The sequence below is a fragment of the Momordica charantia genome, assembly GCF_013281855.1.
Source record: "Momordica charantia cultivar OHB3-1 chromosome 10 unlocalized genomic scaffold, Mcharantia_2.0 BLBB01000010.1, whole genome shotgun sequence".
In the NCBI taxonomy this organism is placed as follows: domain Eukaryota; kingdom Viridiplantae; phylum Streptophyta; class Magnoliopsida; order Cucurbitales; family Cucurbitaceae; genus Momordica; species Momordica charantia.
The window spans coordinates 10,146,774-10,167,263 of record NW_028275158.1 but is presented as its reverse complement, the minus strand read 5'-3'; the positions used below and the strand labels follow the sequence as shown (position 1 = coordinate 10,167,263).

The following is a 20,490-nucleotide window of genomic DNA, read 5'->3' as shown; positions in this document are numbered from 1 at the left end:
TTTCTTTTTTCTTTTTATTTTTTTCTTTTTCTTTTCTCTCTCTTTTTTCTTTTGAATAATTCAGTCCGTCATGTGTCAGCATATAAGTCGCCCACGTATTTCTCGGGTATTTTTCTTCCAGCTTGTTTGGATCATAATTTCTTCATTTGAACTCCGATTTGAGCAACTCAAATTGCGTTGGATTCGTCTTTTTAAGCTCTACACTATGGACACTTTGAAACACAAAAATCATCAGTAGATTAGGTTTGTTATCATCAAAATATATGGTATGATTGAAGCTCGAAAAACCAATAATCTCCCCCTTTTTATGATGACAAACCACTTAAGAAAAATAATTTTAAAGTGGCATAAGAAATATATTCAATAATATAATTTCATTTATAAAAAAGTCCCAAAAAGGAGATAATGTCTTGAGAGAGCTATTTTTAATTCTTAATTTCATAAATGTCTTTAGTTTTCTAAATTTACACTTTTAGATTTTTTCATGTAGGATTTTATTCTAATACCGTTTTTACCCTTATTTATTGTTTTTTTATTTTATTATAATTTTAAAATTTAAAAGATTTGAATCCTTAATTTGTTATTATATTCATTTAATTCTTGTGGGTCCCGTTCAATTATTCAACCTAAATTCCTCAAATCTCTCCCTCAAAAAGATTTTATTCTCTCATCAATTAAGAACTTCCAAATTTGTGTGCTTCCTTCTCCAACCTTGATTTTTTTCCCCCGGCGTCTTCCTTTTTTTCGTGCATACCTTCATCAACGTCGACAACATTGAAGTGCATACCGTCTGCGTACTTCTTCAGAGCTTCCATCAACGATCGATTTTTTTCTTCTTCTTTCCGTCGCCGAATAGACTTTCCGTCGACCTTGTTCCACGTTTTTGATGCCGTGCAGCGTGCTTCCGTCAACGAGGTATTTATTCCTTCAATTTCCGTCGCCGAATAAACTTTCCGTCGACGTCTTTAAATGTTTCCGACGCCGTTCAGCACGTTCCTCGTCTCCTGTCCCCTTCTGTTTTTACCATTTTACCATTGATACTTATTAGTCTTCCGTTAAGATTGGTATATATGGGGATATATTTTATGTATGTGTACAGAAAATAGAAGTTCTAAACGTCTCACAGTCTTAGTATTCCTGATTATATTCATATATATAGGTATATATTGTATATGTGAATATATCTTATATGTGTATACATATATCTTATAGTTCTGTCCCCTTCTGTTTTTATCATTTGTAATTATTAGTCTTCCGTTAAGATTGGTATATATGGGAATATATTTTGTTTATGTGTATAGAAAATTGAAGTTCTAAATGTCTCATATTCTTAGTATTCCCGATTATATTCGTATATATAGGTATATATTGTATATGTGTATATATCTTATATGTGTATATATCTTATAGTTGTATACAAGATATAAACGCATATATCCTATAGTAATGTAGAAAGTGTCTTCCAAAATTGAAGTTTTAAACGTCTCATGGATGAAGCGAAAAAAGTTCTTAGATTTCGAATTTGGGAGATTTTTGGACGGGATTTGGAGATATTTTGGGAGGTTATGATTTCAATTTTGGGGAATTTAGGGTTTTGTTTTTAATGTTTTGGTGTTTTAATTTGTTTTGGAAAGTATCATTAACCTAAAATTATGATATCTAAATTATAACCTTCCAATTAATCAATTTTGCATATTAAAATTAATTTAAAATTAATTTGTAAATACAATAGGCTATTTAAGTAATTTATATGATGGGTACCCTCTTAAATAGGGTTGATACATGACAAATGTGTAAATTCTATACATTCCATCCTTTTATGTAATTAGAATCTTTAAATAGCCCATCAATGTACTAATCCCATAAAAAAGGGATAAATAAATATTTTCATCTATTAATACCAATTGTAACAAGAATAAATCATCAAAACATATAAATTCAATAGTTCACTTTCCATAAAAATGCATAAATCAATTAATATATAATTATTAAATAATAAAGCATGAGACTCTCCCTAAATAAATGAATCATATAATAAATGCACAAAAATTTCAAAAGACATAACTCCCCCTAAAACTAAGCATACTAAAAAAGTGTATCAAGATGTTTCAAAATTTTCATAATAATGCTAAAATGCAAATATTATTCGATAACTCAAATAATCATAATAAATATGATATAATCCAAATATGCCAATTTTAAGAGATAAAATTTCTAAGGTCATAACAAATGTTAGAAACTCAAATGACTTTAAACAAGTTACAAATTTTGTTCCATTGATCAAGAGAATTTCAATCCAATTATACCAATTGTTAAAAAATATACCAATAGTTCTAAAAAATAAACAAATTTGTTGAGATAAAAAGAGGTATTAATTTTAAGCAATGAAAACAACAATTTCATCCATCAACCAATAAGGGTTCAAGAAATAAAACAAATAAACTATTAGAACTTCCCCTATAAAGAAGAATTCAACCATTAATTCCAAGTATCAAATTATTATCAAGCATAGATGTCTTTCATAAAATTTCAAACAAATCAAATAATTTCTTCAAGATCATACATCATTATAAATCCAAAAATAATCGTTCCAAAAAATATCAACTCTTCAAATAATCACTACCAAACAAACTCCTCCAAGCAAGACAAATTTATTTTAAAATTTTAACTTAAACTCAAAAAATATTAAATATATCCATCAAATAAATATCACAGGAATATTTTCAATATCACAATGTATTAGAAAAAATCTCAATGCAAATTTAGAAATAAACAAAGTTACCAAATAATGTGATTTTCCACTTGAAGCACCAAGAGTTATAGAATTGATTTTGTGATCATTTCCTTTTTGAACTAAGCAACATTTCAAATTTGAATTTTGGAGCCAACCTACAAAAGATTTTCAAAAAGATTTTGGTACCCATATTTTCTTGGGTCCATGTAGGTTAGTAGAATTAACTTTTGGAACCCATTTCTTTTTAGTTTCATTTTCATAACATTCAATTTGGGCAAATAACTGTTGGGTGTGTTGCCTTAAACTCGTAGTTTGTAATTAATATAAAAATAAATTTATATTCAATAAAGTTTTATTCAATCAATTTGTTGTTGAATTCATAGCATTGCATTTTCTAAATCCAATAAACTAAACATCCAAGGCTTTTATCATGTAACCGGGACAATATATATACTGAGTATATATTTGTTATACCCTCGATATACAAGTGGATAATGTCTCAGGAATAACCTAAAGGGTCTATAGTATATGGATAAGGTTGAGTACCTTAGCCTGGCAACACTATGGATACGACCCACTTTGTAAATGTTATAGACGACTTGATCCATGTCGTTCGTGTGGAGACATGCGAGTGGTGGTGTCCCGTACAATGAGTTTGTATTTGACCGGACCACGAAATAGCCAATCTTTAGATGTAATACCGTTGATTAACAGATTGCTATTTCATAGGATAACCATACAACTCATTCTCAATCCTGAGTGAGTTATGAACTCCTACCTGTGAGGACTCGTTCTTTGACTTGTATGGGTGAGAGTGGTCCGAGTCGCCTACTCAACATTCCCACCATTTTGGGGACGAGACCGAGTGGGGAGCTGGAAACATAACTACACAAGATGAAATTCACTCATCCCAACTTTAGGAAAGTAGATGAGTGTTCTCTTTAGTGCTGACTCCGGGACTTGAACAGGGGGCTCCACCCTCTCACTGGCCCGAGAGGGACTTTCGGTTATTGGTCGAACCATAACCGGGTTGCTCATTAGAGGATTAGCGGGTACTTAAGGTATAAGATGTAATATAGGGGTAAAACAGTAATTTGACCCATTCGTGGTTACGAACACTCGTAAAGGATTGATTTGCCATTAATGGTCGATATCCGTGGACACAGAAATATTCTATAGTGAAAAGAGTTCAGCTACGGGTTTTTAGTGGAGTAACCAGTAGTTAACGTATGTTGATTAAGGTGGTTAATGAGTTTAACTAATTAGTCTCGTAACGTTGGAGCTTCTGATCTATAGGTCCATTAGGCCCCCTTGCTAGCTCGTAAAGGGTAATTAAGAACATTAAAATCTTGGAAGGCATTTGAATTGTTCAAATTTAATTAAAGGGATTTTGAGTTAATTGTGTATGACACAATTTAATATAATGTATGATGATACATTATAAAACTTTATATTATGAGAATACTATGAATTGGATTCATATTAAAACTATAGGTTAAAGTTTAATGTGAATTAGATTCATATTAAATACTATAGATTAAAGTTTAATGTGAGTTAAATTCATATTAAATACCATAGATTACGAGGGATAGGTATATTTGAATATGATTCAAATATTAATTTAATTAAATTATGTTTATTTATTTAATTAATTATTAATTAAATTAAAATAGGTTTTAATTTAATTAATTTATTAAATTAAATATGATTAAATAAATAAATAAATAATATATATAGATACCATAATTAACAATCACCACTTCCCAGAAATTTATATATATATATATATCATAATTAACATCACCACCTCCCAGCAAAATTTCTGGGAAATGGTGAGGTGGGCTCTTCCCTCATGCCTTCAAAACACAAAGATTTTCTCTGTGTTTTGGTTGGTGTGGTTGTTAGTTGTTCATCCCATTAGAACAAAAACGTTCTATCACTCACAATCTCTTTTTTACTCCCTTTTGTTTTCTTGCTAAGAAGGATCTCACAATCATGTTCTTAATCCTAAAGGGAATAGCAAGGTAACGTGGTGGTAGTGTCCAAACTTTGGGTTCGTACATTCGCGTTCGTTAGTTCGTGCTACCACAAGATCCGTGCTTGGGAAAGAACTTTTGCCAATGGTCTTCAAACGTAAGTCTCTTTGTTCCCCAAGAGGCTTAACCTCTACATTTAAATAGAATGGTTCTGTTTTTCAAAGACCGGTAACGTTAATTTCTAATTCGAGTTGAATCACAAGCGATAAACCGTTTCTGCTTGAGATTCAATCCCTTCAGTAACAAGCATAAGATTTATGTCCAAATTTACCACAAAAAAAAAACACAAGATATTATGCCTGAATTTTTCTCTTACAAGAAATTTAGGCACATTATTTTTCACATAAGAATTCTTTCTATAAGCATGAAAAGATTTTGGTCTATGGAAGAAATTTCTTTTTCCATAAAAATTAGGAGCATTTTTCAATTTATAGAAATTTGGTCTAATATGACCTTTAACTCCACAAGAATGACATATAGGAACAAATTTAGTATTATGCACAAATTTAGATTTAGCATGAAAATGATTAGGCACAAATTTAGGTACATCATGCTTATGCACAACACACTTTGACACAACATTAGACAAATTTTCATTATGCACATTAGATGAAGCTTTCACAAAAAATTGTTTTGAAGTAGATGAAGTAGAACTCTCATCAACATAACCTAATCCTCTTTTATCATTACAAGATTTGCTAACGTCAATAATTTTATGTAATTTTTGTGCACCTATTGTCAATTTCTTAATACTTTCTTTAGCACATTCAAGCTGGTTTATAAAATTTGACTCTTTTTCTCTAAGAGTTTTAATAAGTTCATCTCTATAAAAAAATATCATGCTTGAGAAATTTAATTTTATCAAATAAATCAAGTTTTTCATCACATGATATTTCAATCACATCATGCTTCACAACATCATTTTTCAAACATGCATTTTCATCAACTAAAGAATTATTTTCAATATTCAAAGCATCTATTTCATCTTTTAAAGATTTAATCTCATTAGACATGATAGAATATTTCTTTTTTAGAGCTAAATATTTTGAACATACTTTTTCAAATTCAACTCTAATTTCTTCATATGTGCATCCATAAACTCATCAGAAAAAGGGTTTTTCAATACTTACCTCATTGTTGTCATCTTCTTTATTTTCAAATGCCATAAAGCACATATTAGCAATTTCTTAATTATCTCCGTTACTACTCTCATCCGAGTCATCCCAAGTAGCTTTAAATGCATTTCTTTTAGATTTCTTTAAAAAAATATTTTAGTTGAGGACAATCGTATTTTCACGTGCCCTGCTTTCTTACACTCATAGCAAATAATACTTTCATGATTGCACTTTTCTCCCTTTGACTCTTGGTGCAAACATTTTCTTGAGAAATGCTTCTTCTTAAAATGATTTTTGAATTTCCTTGTGAGATGAGCAAGTTCTTCTTCATTGAGCTCAAACTCATATGATAAGAAAACAATAGCCAATTGGATCTAAGAACCCTTATGGTTATGCAAACCCCTAGATCACAAATGCTAAAACCCCCAAATCGAGATGATGTCAACCCAAGGAAGAAGTTAGAACGGATTTACCTTGATGATCAATATCAAGAGTAGAGAAAACTTGTTTCTAAACTCAAGATTCGAACCACTCCACAAATAGCTTGATCAAGACTACTTGAATGATTCTAGCATGCAAATCTAACACTCAAGAATTGCAAAGAAAAATAGCAACTTCATTCAATCATCAAAATCTGTTTTTCCAACGGAACAAGCTAGGCTATTTATAGCCTCCAAAACAACCCTTCAAGTAACCTAAAAGAATTGTAAAGGTTGTAACTCCCTACTACATCAATACCATAACCACCACTAACACAAATAAAACTTAAAACACATAAATGAAATGTTTAAAACTGAAAATACAATTAAACATGCTTTAAATCCGAGAATGAAACTCCTCCACCATAAAACCAAGAGTTTGTAACCCTTCAAGAGTGAATGAACTGGAGTTTGAACTACTTTCAAGTACTTTGAAGTCTTGTTCATTTAATGCATCTTGAGTTCAACTTAGACTTCCATTAATGCAACTTGAGTTTGTAGTAAATGAAGTTGGACTTGTTCTTGACTTCATTCAATGCCACTTGAGGTTGCCATAAATGACACTAGAGTGCATTTAATGCAACTCCAATTTGTTGTCAACTTGGACATAGGATTCTCCAACAACTTCCTTTAACTCTTTGAAGACTAAGACACTTTGGTTCATATCATCTAGTAAATGAAGTTGGACTTGTTCTTGACTTCATTCAATGCCACTTGAGGTTGCCATAAATGACACTAGAGTGCATTTAATGCAACTCCAATTTGTTGTCAACTTGGACATAGGATTCTCCAACAACTTCCTTTAACTCTTTGAAGACTAAGACACTTTGGTTCATATCATCATCATTGGAGTCCTCTTGGTTGGATGTGGACGTCAAAGCAATACTTTCCTTCTTTTTGGACTCATCCTCAAAGTGCTCATTCATGGTAATCTCATGAGTCATGAATGAGCCAATAAGTTCCTCCAAAGGAAGTTTGGTGAGATCCTTCGTTTCTTAGATTGTCGTCACCTTTGCTTCCCAATTCTTAGGAATTCTTAGGAAGAGACCTAAGAATTTTCCTAACATTTTTCAATATTGTATACTCCTTACCAAGACCCTTCAAGGCATTTATAATGTTAGTAAATCGAGTAAACATATCGGTAATTGACTCATTAGCATCCATCTTAAATAATTCATAATTGTGAACAAGCATGCTAATTTTGGACTCTTTAACTTGGTTTGTTCCCTCATGAGTAACTTCAAGAATATTCCAAATTTCTTTAACCGAAGTACACATATATATTCTATTAAATTCATCCTTACACAAAGCACGATATAAACAATTCATAGATATAGCATTAAAAGAACACTTTTTCATTTCATTTTCATCATACTCATCTTCTAATTTAGGCAAATCTTTACCGTCTATTTTCTTCATGGGAATAAAAGGACCTTTAGCAACATTTAACCATAAGCTAAAGTCAATAGATTGTAAATAGATTTTCATTCTAGCTTTCCAATATTTATAATTTGAGCGATCAAATAAATGAGGTCTAAAAGGAAATTGCCTTCAACAATTCCATTTACCACAAAGTTTGCCACAATGCTCTAACAATTAAGTTTTTCAAACTTTTCAAAAAAAATATTTTCAAAGATAATTTCAAAAATTTTACAAATAATTTTCTAAATATTTTATGAAATAAAACTTTCAAAGAAGAGCGATCTTGCAACAATATCACTTGTTGAAGAGAAACTCAAACAATAGATATTAAACAAAATAATTTTTGAAATATATTTTAGATACGGAAAAAAGAGCAATCCTCTTTGATACTAATTGTTGGATCGGTATGGCAACACTAGAGAGGGGGGGGGGGGGGGAATAATGTTGAAGATCAATTTATTAAACTTTTTCGATTTTAAGCACAAATCAAATAACTAAGTAAACTTTGTAAGACAAAACAATTTATGCACAATTTATAATAACTCAAAATATAATAAAACAAATATTCAACATGAGCACAACATATATTTGCGATAAGAGATGTTTGAAAATTAAATTGCAATAAACAAAAAGTATAGGGATAGAGAAAACGTCACACAAGAGATTTATAGTGGTTCGACAAACCTCCGGCCTACTCCACTCCCCGAGTACCTCTTGAAATTTTCCACTAAGCACGATCCTTTTACGGGTTCAAGATTGGAAACCTGGTCTTTTTACGGGATCAAGACCAAACCTTACAAATCGCTCTTTTTACGGGATCTAGAACTAAACTCAATCTTTTTCCCGAGACAAAGATCAAAACCCACACTCTGTGCCTTTTACCGGGCTCAAGAACGAAACCCAACTAAGTGTAGAAATAAGAATTTTTCACACACTAAAACTCTCCAATAGAGTAGATTTACAAGTTTAAGCTCACAAATACATCAATCTTCACAACAAGAAAATCTCTAACAAGAATAAAAATGGAAGTAGAATTGAGAGCTTGGAGAGAGCAACAATGGGTTATAGAAGATTTGAAAATAAGAAAATTGATGTTGTAAAATGGGAGAGGACGGGTTTAAATAGGAGAGGAAAGTGGTGAAAAATTGATTGGAATTAATCAAATTGGGTCCTTGGATCTTAATGATGAGAAACGAAAGGTGGAGATTGAATTTTAAAAAGTAACGATTACATTATATTATAATATAATATATAATAATAATATATTATAAAATAAAAAATATATATATATATACACGCGTGTGTGTAACAGTTACTTTGATTTTGTTTTTATTTTTTTCAAATGGTAACCTTTTTTTTAATTTTTTTTTCCTTTCTTTCTTTTTCTTTTTCATTTTTTTCTTTTTCTTCTCTCTCTCTCTCGTTTTCTTTTGAATTTAGCTCGTCATGTGTCAGTATATAATTCGCCCACGTATCTTCTCGGGTATTTTTCTTCCAGTTTGTTTGGATCATAATTTCTTCATTTGAACTAAAATTTAAGCAACTCAAATTGTGTTGGATTCGTCTTTTCAAGCTCCACACAATAGAGACTTTGAAACACAAAAATCATCAATAGATTAAGTTTGTTATCATTAAAACATATGGTATGATTGAAGTTCGAAAAACCAACATAATTGTCACAGCTTGCCCCCATTCAGACTATCCACAGCTTGCTTACAATTTTGCTGGTGTACACTAGCAAAATTTGATCATTCACGGTAAGTTACATAATTTTTTAAATTCATTTTTTTTTCGTAATATAGTTTGATCATCCTAACATAATTTGTTTCAACGATACACATATATCAATGACAGAGATTTCAATTACAGAGATGTCAATTGTAGAGTTTAAACCATTTCATAGAGAATAGTCCACAAAAGTCACCATTGTATGAAAATTCCTCAAATAAGAATTCAGAAGCAGAAAATGAGAACTTATACAGATTCAAAAACACATTGTTATTTATAAGGATGTAAAACTATTTTGCACACTATTTGTTTCATTTTTAAAAGAATTGTTTAAAATTATATGTTAAATATTATTGTAGGGAGAGTATTCAAATGACCCTATTTAATGATTGGATTGAGAAATTCGTTGAGAAATTAGAGAAGAAAGACTTACAGAATATTTGATAGGAGTATAAGCCAGTTGATACAAGATACAAGAATGTCAAACACAGAATTGAGATTACATTGATACAAAACAGTGAAGTTGAGGAAATTGGAGAAATATACAACTTGGAGAAAATAGACTGGCCAACTTCAAATTGGTGGAAAATGCAATTGACAAAGATTCGCAAATGGGTAGGTGTAATATTAATATTGTAAGTTTATTTTAATTATCTTATTTATTACCTGATAATAAATTCTTAATTTTTGTGTAGATGCTATTGGTGGTGTAATACAAGTAAAGTCGATAATTATTAAGAAGTTTCAAGCAAACTATAGCAAGAAGAGAGAAATCCAAATCATGGCTAATAAGTAATATTTATAATTATTATTTTTATACTTATATAGATTTGTTGTTATTATTTAATACTATTAATTGAAAAACTAATAGAGACAATTGTGCAAATTTAACATTATTAAATTGACATTATAGGATGATTTAGCTGAAATTTGAACGAAAATTCTTGAAGAAAAATTGTCGCGGAAACAATATAATTCTCATAAAAAATGTTAGAAAAAGTAACTATGAAGATAAATTCTTTTACTTATCGAGTAAATTGAATTAACACCATTATACACATATATACAAGTTGAGTTATAAGATATATCCACTTATATATCCGCATATATACATTCAAAATCACTATAGTATATATCCGCATATCCGCATATATAAAAGTTGAGTTATAAGATATATCCTAATCAAACTCACTATAATATATATCTCATATATACAATAGTTCACACGAAATCAGAAATCGAAAACAATCGTTGGAATGCAAATCTTTCGATCGGGATAAACAGAGACGAACTGCTCTAGCGACGGAGAAAAACAGAGGCGATCGGAGATGAAGGCAGGCAGACATCAACCGGAGACGAAGGCAGGCAGAAACGACTGGAGAAGAAGGAAGGATAGAAATCTCCTTTCGAACGGGATAAATTGAGACAGGCGACGAAGAAAAATGGAGCCGATTGGAGAGGTAGGTAGACAGAGACGAACGGTCGGAGAAGAAGAACGGACGATCGGAGGAAGAAAAGAAAAACGGGTGTTCAGAGGAAAAAGAAAAGGGTTTCGAAAATGGATGATTTTGAGGATTTTTGTGGTTTTGAGATTTTTTTATTTTATTTTGGAAAGTAAAATTAAGCACATTTTAAGAGATTTAAATTGTAACTTCCCAATTTACCATTTCTAGATTTTAAAAATTATTTAATATTGAGGTGGATTCTTAAAAGGATATACCAATAATTTATGTGATGGGTACCATCCTAATTAGTGTTGTTTCATGACAAAAATGTAAATTTTATACATTTATATCCTTTTATGTAATTATGATTCCTAAATAGACTATCAATGTACTAATCTCTATCCTATATTCAAAAATAAGATATCCTAATGGTCATAGAATTTTCCCTCTCTATAAATATAACAGTAAGCTGAACCCTAAAGGGTAAGTTAAAAGCTAAAAAATCTCTCAACTCTCTTACTCTCTCAACTCTCTTACTCTCTCAATCCCATACAATTAGATCCCACAATTCGGATTCTGGATCGAGAGACATAGCGAGAAAGATTAAGTGGTGCTGTCTCATTGGGATTACACAAAGAATAGTCTTCAAAGGTAAAATCCAACATCCTTCCCTGTTTCATATTTTTCTGTGTTTTAAATTTCAAAATAAATTCAAGAACACATTCTACTGCTTCCGTTCCGAGATTCACATCCTCTTCACTTCAGTTGCCACTTTTGATTCCAGACGTCCATTCCCGCGCTATCTTCGATACTGACAAATTTTTTGAGAAAGACAACAAGACGATCTGCATGTATCTCCTCAACGATATGAGGGATGACGCAGGCAAGAAGTAGTACGTCATTAGTAAATGGGTTGCAATTTTAGATGTCAGATAATAAACTAGTAATGGACTAGGTTCGTGAGTATGAAAACCTGGCGGATAATATGCTGTCTGAAAGCATGAAGATGTGTGAGATTCTTTAGGTGAAAATGTTAAAGAAATTCCCTCCTTCTTGGAGCGATTACTGTAACCACCTAAAACACAAAAATGACCTGACTCTGCAATAATTGATCAGTCACATGCGCACAAATAAAACCAATAGGCAAAAATAAAAGCTTTCTTCTCTTGATGTATGGCATGGAGACTAAGACATGTGAATCTTGCATCGATAAAAGGCTTAGAACTTTAAACTTAATTAATGCTTCTGAATTGCCTGAATCAATAAGATGTAATGTTTGTGTAGAAGCAAAATTTGAAAAAAAAAAAAAACTTTTAAACCTGTCACCGCTAGGTGTACTGATCTTTTGGAACTAATTCATTATGATTTAGTTGATTTCAAAAACACCACTACTAGTGGGGGGAAAATTACTCTATTTCTTTTGTAGATGATTTTTCTAGATATATGAAAATCTATCTTCTAAAATCTAAATATGAAGCAAGTACTACATTTTTTTAATTCAAAGCTGAAGTAGAAAACCAACTATACAAGAAAATTAAAAAAAAAATTGAGATTATATAGAGGTGGTGAATATAGTGATAATTCTCTTAAGGAGTTTTTTGAATCAAATGGAATTATACATGAAGTCATTGCTCCATATTTACCTCAACTGAACGGAATAGTCAAACGCAAAAATAGAACTTTAAAAGAAATGATAAATGCTATGCTACTAAGTTTTGGCTTACCTGATAATATTTGGGGGGAAAGCTGCTCTTTCTGTAAAATTTATCCTTAATAGGATTCCTCACAAAAAGTTGGATAAGACATCATATGAGCTTTGGAAATGATGTCTCATCCAACTTTCTCAGCACCCCACATATTAATTTTTTTTTATTAAAAATCTATATATCTAAGTTTGTTTCATTTTTATTGAGAAAAATTATGCCTTTTAATTTTCTATTTTCTTTTTAAAAAAATTTCAATTAATATTCTTAAAAAATTAGGCAAGAATCCAACGAAAAAAATCTAAATTTCCAAAACTTAAGATTTAATTTAAAAATGTCTATCCAAAACTCAAATTTTTAATTTATAAAAAATTAAAGGGTTCATTCACCTAACTAGTTCTTTTAATCAGAATTAAGACTTTTTTTTTCCTTCAAAACATTAGATTAATTTGATTAGACCCTTAATTCTAAGGAAAAAAAGTCATGGTATAATTTATATAAGAATGTTTTACTTTTTATTATGAACTTATTATTTTTAATTAAAAAATCACATATTCATCCAACCAAATTTTAATATTCTTTTAAAAAATCAACACGACATTGTTTTATTAAATTGACGGTCTAAATCTGTCGATTATACCCATCAAAATTTAACAGTTTTAGTTGACAATTTATATGAATGTAAGTTGACGACTATTAAAAACGTCAATTAAAATGTAGTATAATTGACGGATATTAACTGTCAATATTTATTTTTTTTATCGACACTTTTAAACCATCAATAAAACAAGAATTATTGACTGTTATTAGATGTCAAAAATGCGTATTTTTGTTGACGGCTAAAATGCGTCAATATTTTCCATTTTATTGACGGTTTTTAGCTGTCAATAAAAAGGGAAATATTGATGGCTAAAAACCGTCAACTATGTGAAAAACACGGGGGCTACTAAAGTTTATGGAGAGTTGACAGGGATTGAAAGTTGACACTCTATCGCGCCAACTTTAATATAGACGTAAATTGACGTGTTATAATTGTCAATATATGTATTTTTTAAAAAATAATTTATTTTAAGGTCAAAAATAAACTTTTATTGACGTTTTTTAGAAAAGTGTCAACTAAACAAAAAAGGTCAGCGTCAACAAATGCCAAATTTGTAGTAGTGTGTCAAACGGATTAAGTGTGTTAATTTGAGTGTCAAAATGTATGTCAGAACTATTGATATCCACATGGAAACCATGATGAGGTTAGCATCCTCCAATGTAATTTCTTCATCATCTTCAGTAGTATCTGCATGTTGACCAATGACACTATCTTTTCCAAATATTTTTCCCAAAGCATAATAGTGTGGAAGATGTTTTCCATATAAACCACTAGCATCCTTGTGAGCCTACAAGTTAAAAAGTATAACTTATTTGAATATTTGAATTAAATATAGAATATAAAATTTTACTACTTTTACATGCTTTAACCCATTCATCATATGCATTTCCTTCATCATCTTCAGTAGTACCTGCACGTTTATCTCTAAGCAACTCGGATAATGCATTGTATTTGGACTTTAGCGTCTTCACTTGAGATTCAATGCGTGGAGATACCTTTAAGGTAGACGAAGATAATTTTTCTAACATCAAACATTAAATTTGATTCAAATATCCAATTTTCCACTAGCCATAAACTAGTATGACATAATTCTTGAAGCGCCCCCACCAACACTGCAACTTCCTTTATTGTCCAAAAATATTTATTTAATCCTCGAACTCTTTGTGTATTAGTGATATTAGGTAATCCCTATATTACCCAAAATTAAAAAAATACATACAATGAAATAACACATAAATTGCTAAAACTAAAACAACCAAATTTCAAATAACAAAAGTTAACACATAATTCAAAATAATATCTCCACATGCTCTTATAAACAATAATATCAAATAACAAAAGTTAACAAATAGTTCCAAATAAAGAATTAAAAAGTTTTAATAATCATTTCAAATAACCAAATTGCAAATTGTTGAGAATGACAAATATTAAAACCTGCTTTTGTCCCCTATCGGAAGCATAACATTTGGAAAGTTGGTTTATAAGCATTGACTGAGTAGTGAACTTAGAGGAATTGATGGATACGTGGATGGATGAACGTAGGTTGAGAGGAAGTTAAGAAACGTGGTGACTGTAGAGAAGAAAGGGCTAGTCAAAGGACACATGGGTGGCCAAAATTGTTTTGAATTTTTAATTTAAAAAAAAAATCAATTTATTTTTGGCCACTCTGTCAGTATAAAAAGGTCATTCCCTGCCAATTCATTTTATCCCATTAATCTCAATTCTCTCATATTCTCCACTTTATTCCTTCACTTTTCCCACTACCTTAACTGAGCACGAGATTGATTCTACCCCCATTTTGACGAGTGCAGTATGAATTAGAGGTTGTGTTAACCTTAGGGAGCATACCAGCAGTAAAATGATTTAACACCCAGGTCGTGCCGATTTTGTTTTCAAGGCAGTGGTTCCGCCCATGACACAACGATTTTACCTCTCGATTCCAATTTTGTCATTTATTTTCCTACAGTTGAAAGAAAAATCACTTATCTACCCATGGCCACTTTCCAATCTGGGAAGGTCATGCCGGACTTGTCAAAATTGGAACCACTCGACGGATCCAACTATCGCCGATGGTCACAGAAGTTACTGATTTTCTTTTTAGCAGTTGGAGATCGACTACATCCTCACTACTGCTCAGCCTGCCGCCGTTGCTACCGCTGCCATCACTACCGCTGTCGCTACTGCCACTACGCTACCATCACCATAATCGTCACTGATCCGCCTGCCGTTGCTGCTGCCACCACTTCAGTTGTTGCAGCTGATCTCGGGACGTCTACTGCCACTATCGTTGAAACTAACAAATTCGAGAAAGACAACAAAACGGTTCCTGGCCATCTTCTAAACCATATGAACAACTCTATCTTTGATATCTTTGTAGTCCAAAAATCTTCAAAGGTCGTTTGGAACACATTAGAGTCTAGATATGGTGGGGCCATGCAGGTAGAAGGAAGTACGTCGTCGATAAATGGCTACAATTTTAAATTTCGAACGACAAATCGGTGATGTATCAAGTTCATGAGTACGATAACTTGGTGGCAAGTGTTTTGTCAGAAGACATGAAGATGTGCGAGATTCTTCAAGCCAATGTGTTGCTCGAGAAATTCTTTCATTCCTAAAGCGATTATCGTTACCACCTGAAACATAAGAAGAAGGACCTGACTCTGTAAGAACTGATTAGTCACGTGCACATTGAGGAAGCCAACATGCTAAAGGATAAGATCTATTCTCAATCCCTAAATTCAGTTAAAGCTAACTTGGTTGAATCTTCTAGTGCTTCCAAAGACAGATTCAAAAACAAACGGAAGAAAATTGCAAGGGATAGAGCTTAAAAGAACAAAAATCTCCAACCTAAAAATACTGGTGGAAGAATCGAGAAATTAAAACTGGTTTGCTATGTCTGTGGAAAACCTGGGCACAAATCCTATCGTTGCACTCAAAGGAAAGATAGGAAAGATCAAAGGGCTACTCCACAAGTCAACCTTGCAGAGACGGATGACATCATTGCCGTTGTGGTTTTATAAGCAAATCTAGTAGAGAACAAATCCGACTGGATTCTTGATACAGGAGCGCCCGGACATTTATGCTCGAACCGTGACCTCTTCCATGACTTTCAGGACTCCGCTGATGGTGAATGTGTTTTTATGGGGAATTCTACCACAACTGGAGTACTTGGGAAATGAAAGGTTCTCTTGAAACTCACATATGGTAAAACTTTATCATTAAAAGTGTTGTATGTTCCTTCTCTGTGTAGGAATCTGGTGTCAAGAGGTCTACTGAACTAAGCCAGACTTAGGATTGTGTTTGAGGCCGCCAGTGATTTAAAAGGCGCGCCTAGGCATTATGCCTACCTATTGCGCCTCGCCTTTTTAAGGCGAGGTGATATGAATGAGGCGCGCGTAAAGCATGAGCCTCGTTAGAAAATTCGAAGCCCATGAAGCGCGGGCTTCATGGCTTTGTTTTTTTTTTTAAATAAAACGTACAGACCCTAAACCCTTGCGTTTAGGGTCTGTTTAATTAAATGGAATGAGTATGATAACCGCCGCACACCTTTTCCGATTTTCAATCTTAATTTGGTTTTTTTTTAAATGGAAAGAATCTCAACTGTATCATCTTCTTCATTTCCTTCCCATGCACGTAAAAAACTTAACAGTCACTTAGTTCTTCTTCTCCTTCTATTTTGATTTTCGATTTTCACTGCATCTCTCTCTCTATTTCGATTTCGACACTCTCTGTCTCTCTCTGTATCACCTGTGGCCGACCGCCGGTGGTCGCACGTGAGCGGTGCAGGGACTCTGTGACTGTGAGCAACTCTCCCCCTCCATTTGTATGCTCTCTCTCTCTGTTTCTATTCTTTTCTCTATCTTTATTTCTAATTTTTTAATTCTCCAATCCAACAGAAAGTGCATATTTTTCCCTCTGTTTCTATTTTAATCCAAAACAGCAAGCTCCGACAACAAAGTTATAGTATTCTGTATTCAATTTCTATTTCTCCACTCCAACAAAGTTACAGACAGTAAGCTATTTCTCTATCCCTTCTTCACTTTCTATTTCTCCAATCCAACACTATTTTCTTCAATTTCTCCAATCCAAAACAGTAAGCTCCGTCCCTCTAATAGTCTGTTTTTTTTTCTATTGATTACAATTTTACATAGATGTCTAATGAAGGCCCAAGAAAAGATTCGACATAGAAGTATGCTACTTTGGCAAATCCTCAAGATTTGACTACTTTTATATGTAGTTTTTGTTCAAAAGTCACAAAAGGAGGAGTTTATAGGGTGAAACAACACCTTGTTGGTGGTTATAGAAATACAACCGCATGCAAGAAATGTCCGGATCATGTGAAGGAAGAAATTAGGGAGCACATGTCCAAGAAGAAGGAAATCAAAGAATAAAGAAATCTTATACTTGATATTGATGATCAGGATTTCGGTATGGATGATGAAGATGAGGATGATTTGATCATAACTAGTTCGAGTAAGAGACCTTCTAGTCAAAGGCCAAGTTTAGACTCTAAGAAGCCAAGGCAGAAAGGTCCAATTGATGCATTTTTTACTCCTAATCCAGAGTCAGTAGTTCTGAATCGAAAGAATGAGAAAGACAAACAAACGACACTCAATGAAGCTTACAAAAAGGAAATGAGGGAGCGCACAGTTCAAAGAATTGCGCGATGGTTTTATGATTCTGGAATTCCTTTGAATGTTATCAATTCTGAAAGCTTTGCTCCTATGGTTGAAGCAATAAGACAATTCGGTCCTGGACTAAAAATACCATCTTATTATGAGCTTAGAGTGCCGTTGTTGAAAAAGGAGTTAGAAGCAACACATGAATTGATGAAGAGTCACAAGGAAGAGTGGGCCAAGGTTGGATGTACTATCATGGCCGATGGATGGACCGATAGGAGAGAGATGATATTAATTAACTTTTTAGTTAATAGTCCTAAAGGCACAATGTTTATTGAGTCCATTGATGCTTCATCTTATGTAAAGAACGGGAAGAAAATGTTTGAGTTACTGACGATTTTGTCGAGCGCATTGGAGAAGCCAATGTCGCACACGTTGTTACTGATAGTGCTTCAGCAAATGTGTTGGCGGGTAAGAAATCAAATTCCTTGCTTCTCTACAAATTAGTCTTATGTTAGTTAAACATTTCAAGTAGGCTAATATGTTATCATTTTATTTTATTTTGTTACTAGGGAGATTATTAGAAGCAAAACGACCAAATTTATTTTGGTCGCCATGTGCTGCTCATTTCTTGGACTTGATGTGGAGGACATATTTAAGATCGGAAATATCCGCAACACATTGAAACAAGCCATGGAGATCAGTAATTTTATTTATGTTCACCCAGGATTGTTAAATATGATAAGGCAATTTACGAATCATAAGGAGTTAGTTAGGCCAGCTAAGACTCGCTTTGCCACAGCTTGCATAACATTATCAAGCATACATCGTCAGAAGAATAACTTGAGGAAGATGTTTACTTCTGATGAATGGAAAATAGCAAATGGAGCAAGGAACAACAAGGCAAGCGAGTTGTTCAGACAATATTGATGGCATCATTTTGGAATACAATTGTATTTGCTCTTAAAGTATCGGGCCCTTTAGTTCGAGTGCTTAGATTGGTGGATGGTCAAAAGAAGCCTCCTATGGGATACATTTATGAGGCCATGGATAGAGCTAAGGAGGCCATTGCTAAATCTTTTAATGGTAAGGAAGACAAATACAAGGACGTTTTTCAAATCATCGATCAGAGATGGGATCTTCAGTTGCACCGTCCTTTGCATGCAGCAGGATATTATCTAAATCCAGAATTCTTCTATTCAAATCCTAACATTATTGAAGATGATGAAGTTGTTAATGGGATGTATGCATGTGTCATAAGAATGGTCCCTTCCCCAGAAATACAAGACAAGATAATTCAAGAGATGACCAAGTACAAGAACGTCGAAGGGATATTCGGACAACCCATGGCGATTAGACAAAGAAATAAAAGATCTCCAGGTAATCTTTAATAGTATTGATTTATTATGTTTGATTGATTACTTGGTTGAAAATTATTAACATAGTTTAGTTCAATTTAACAGTGGATGGTGAGATGATTTTGGAGTATCAACTCCAAACTTGAGGAAGTTTTCTATGAGAGTTCTAGGTCTTACTTGTAGTGCATCAGGATTTGAACGAAATTGGAGTGTTTTTTAACAGGTTAGTTCTTTGACACTTGATGAATATGTTTTTAACTTCTTGGTTAGAATTATTGTTATAGGACTTTTTTCTTTTATACTTTGCAGCTTCATAGCAAAAAAAGAAATAGACTTGCACAATGTCGTCTAAATGATTTGGTCTTCATAAAGTATAATAGAACATTGAAACGACGACATAACATGCGGAACACAATCGACCCTATCTCTTTGAAGGATATCGATGATAGTAATGAATGGCTGATAGGGAGAATGGATAGTGATTCTGAAGAGGATAATGATCTTGTATTTGGTGATGATTCCTTAACATGGGGTGATGTTTCGAGAGCTGCTGGAGTAGAAGAACCTGCCTATCATTCTAGAGCAAGCACGTCAAGGTCAAGAAGTAGGACTACGGTTGGAGCTTTAAGTTCTTCTCAATCCACACCCATACAATTGATTGATGATGAAGATTACACCGAGGAGGAAGATGCAGATGGCTACAAGTCTAATGATGGAGATGATGAAAATGATGAAATTGAAGGACTATTTAGTGATGATGAGTTTGATCTTTAGATTTTTATTTTGAACTATCATACTTATAGTCTTATACTAGTTTAGGACCATTTTTATGTTTTTGTGGACCATGATTCTTTATGCTAAGAGTAGACCTATGATGTTTTCTAATCTTATTTGGCTTTTATATGTTTTACATGTGTGTGTGTGTATATATATATATATATATATATATTTTATTTTTATATATAATGCACATCGCAAAAAAAAGCCCACGCTTTTTTTTTGCGCCTCGCGCTTAAGCTCCAGAGGTCTATTGGGCTTTAGTGCGCCTCGAGCTTTTTAAAACACTGAGGTCGACAAAGTTATTATCACAAAAAATGGTGACTTTGTTGATAAGGGCTATTTCGCAGATGGTTTGTTTGTTCTCAATACTACATCTTCAAATGAAATTAATTATAGTTCTACCTACATCGTTGGGTCTCTTGATGTGTGGTATGGTAGATTAGGACATGTGAATATTGCATCGATTAAAA

At 32.6% G+C, this 20,490-nt stretch overlaps 1 pseudogene; it reads left to right on the top strand.

The window, feature by feature from the left end:
• Positions 1-17,248: 17,248 nt before the first annotated feature.
• On the top strand, positions 17,249-20,154 carry LOC148208518 (uncharacterized; annotated as a pseudogene).
• Positions 20,155-20,490: the final 336 nt, after the last annotated feature.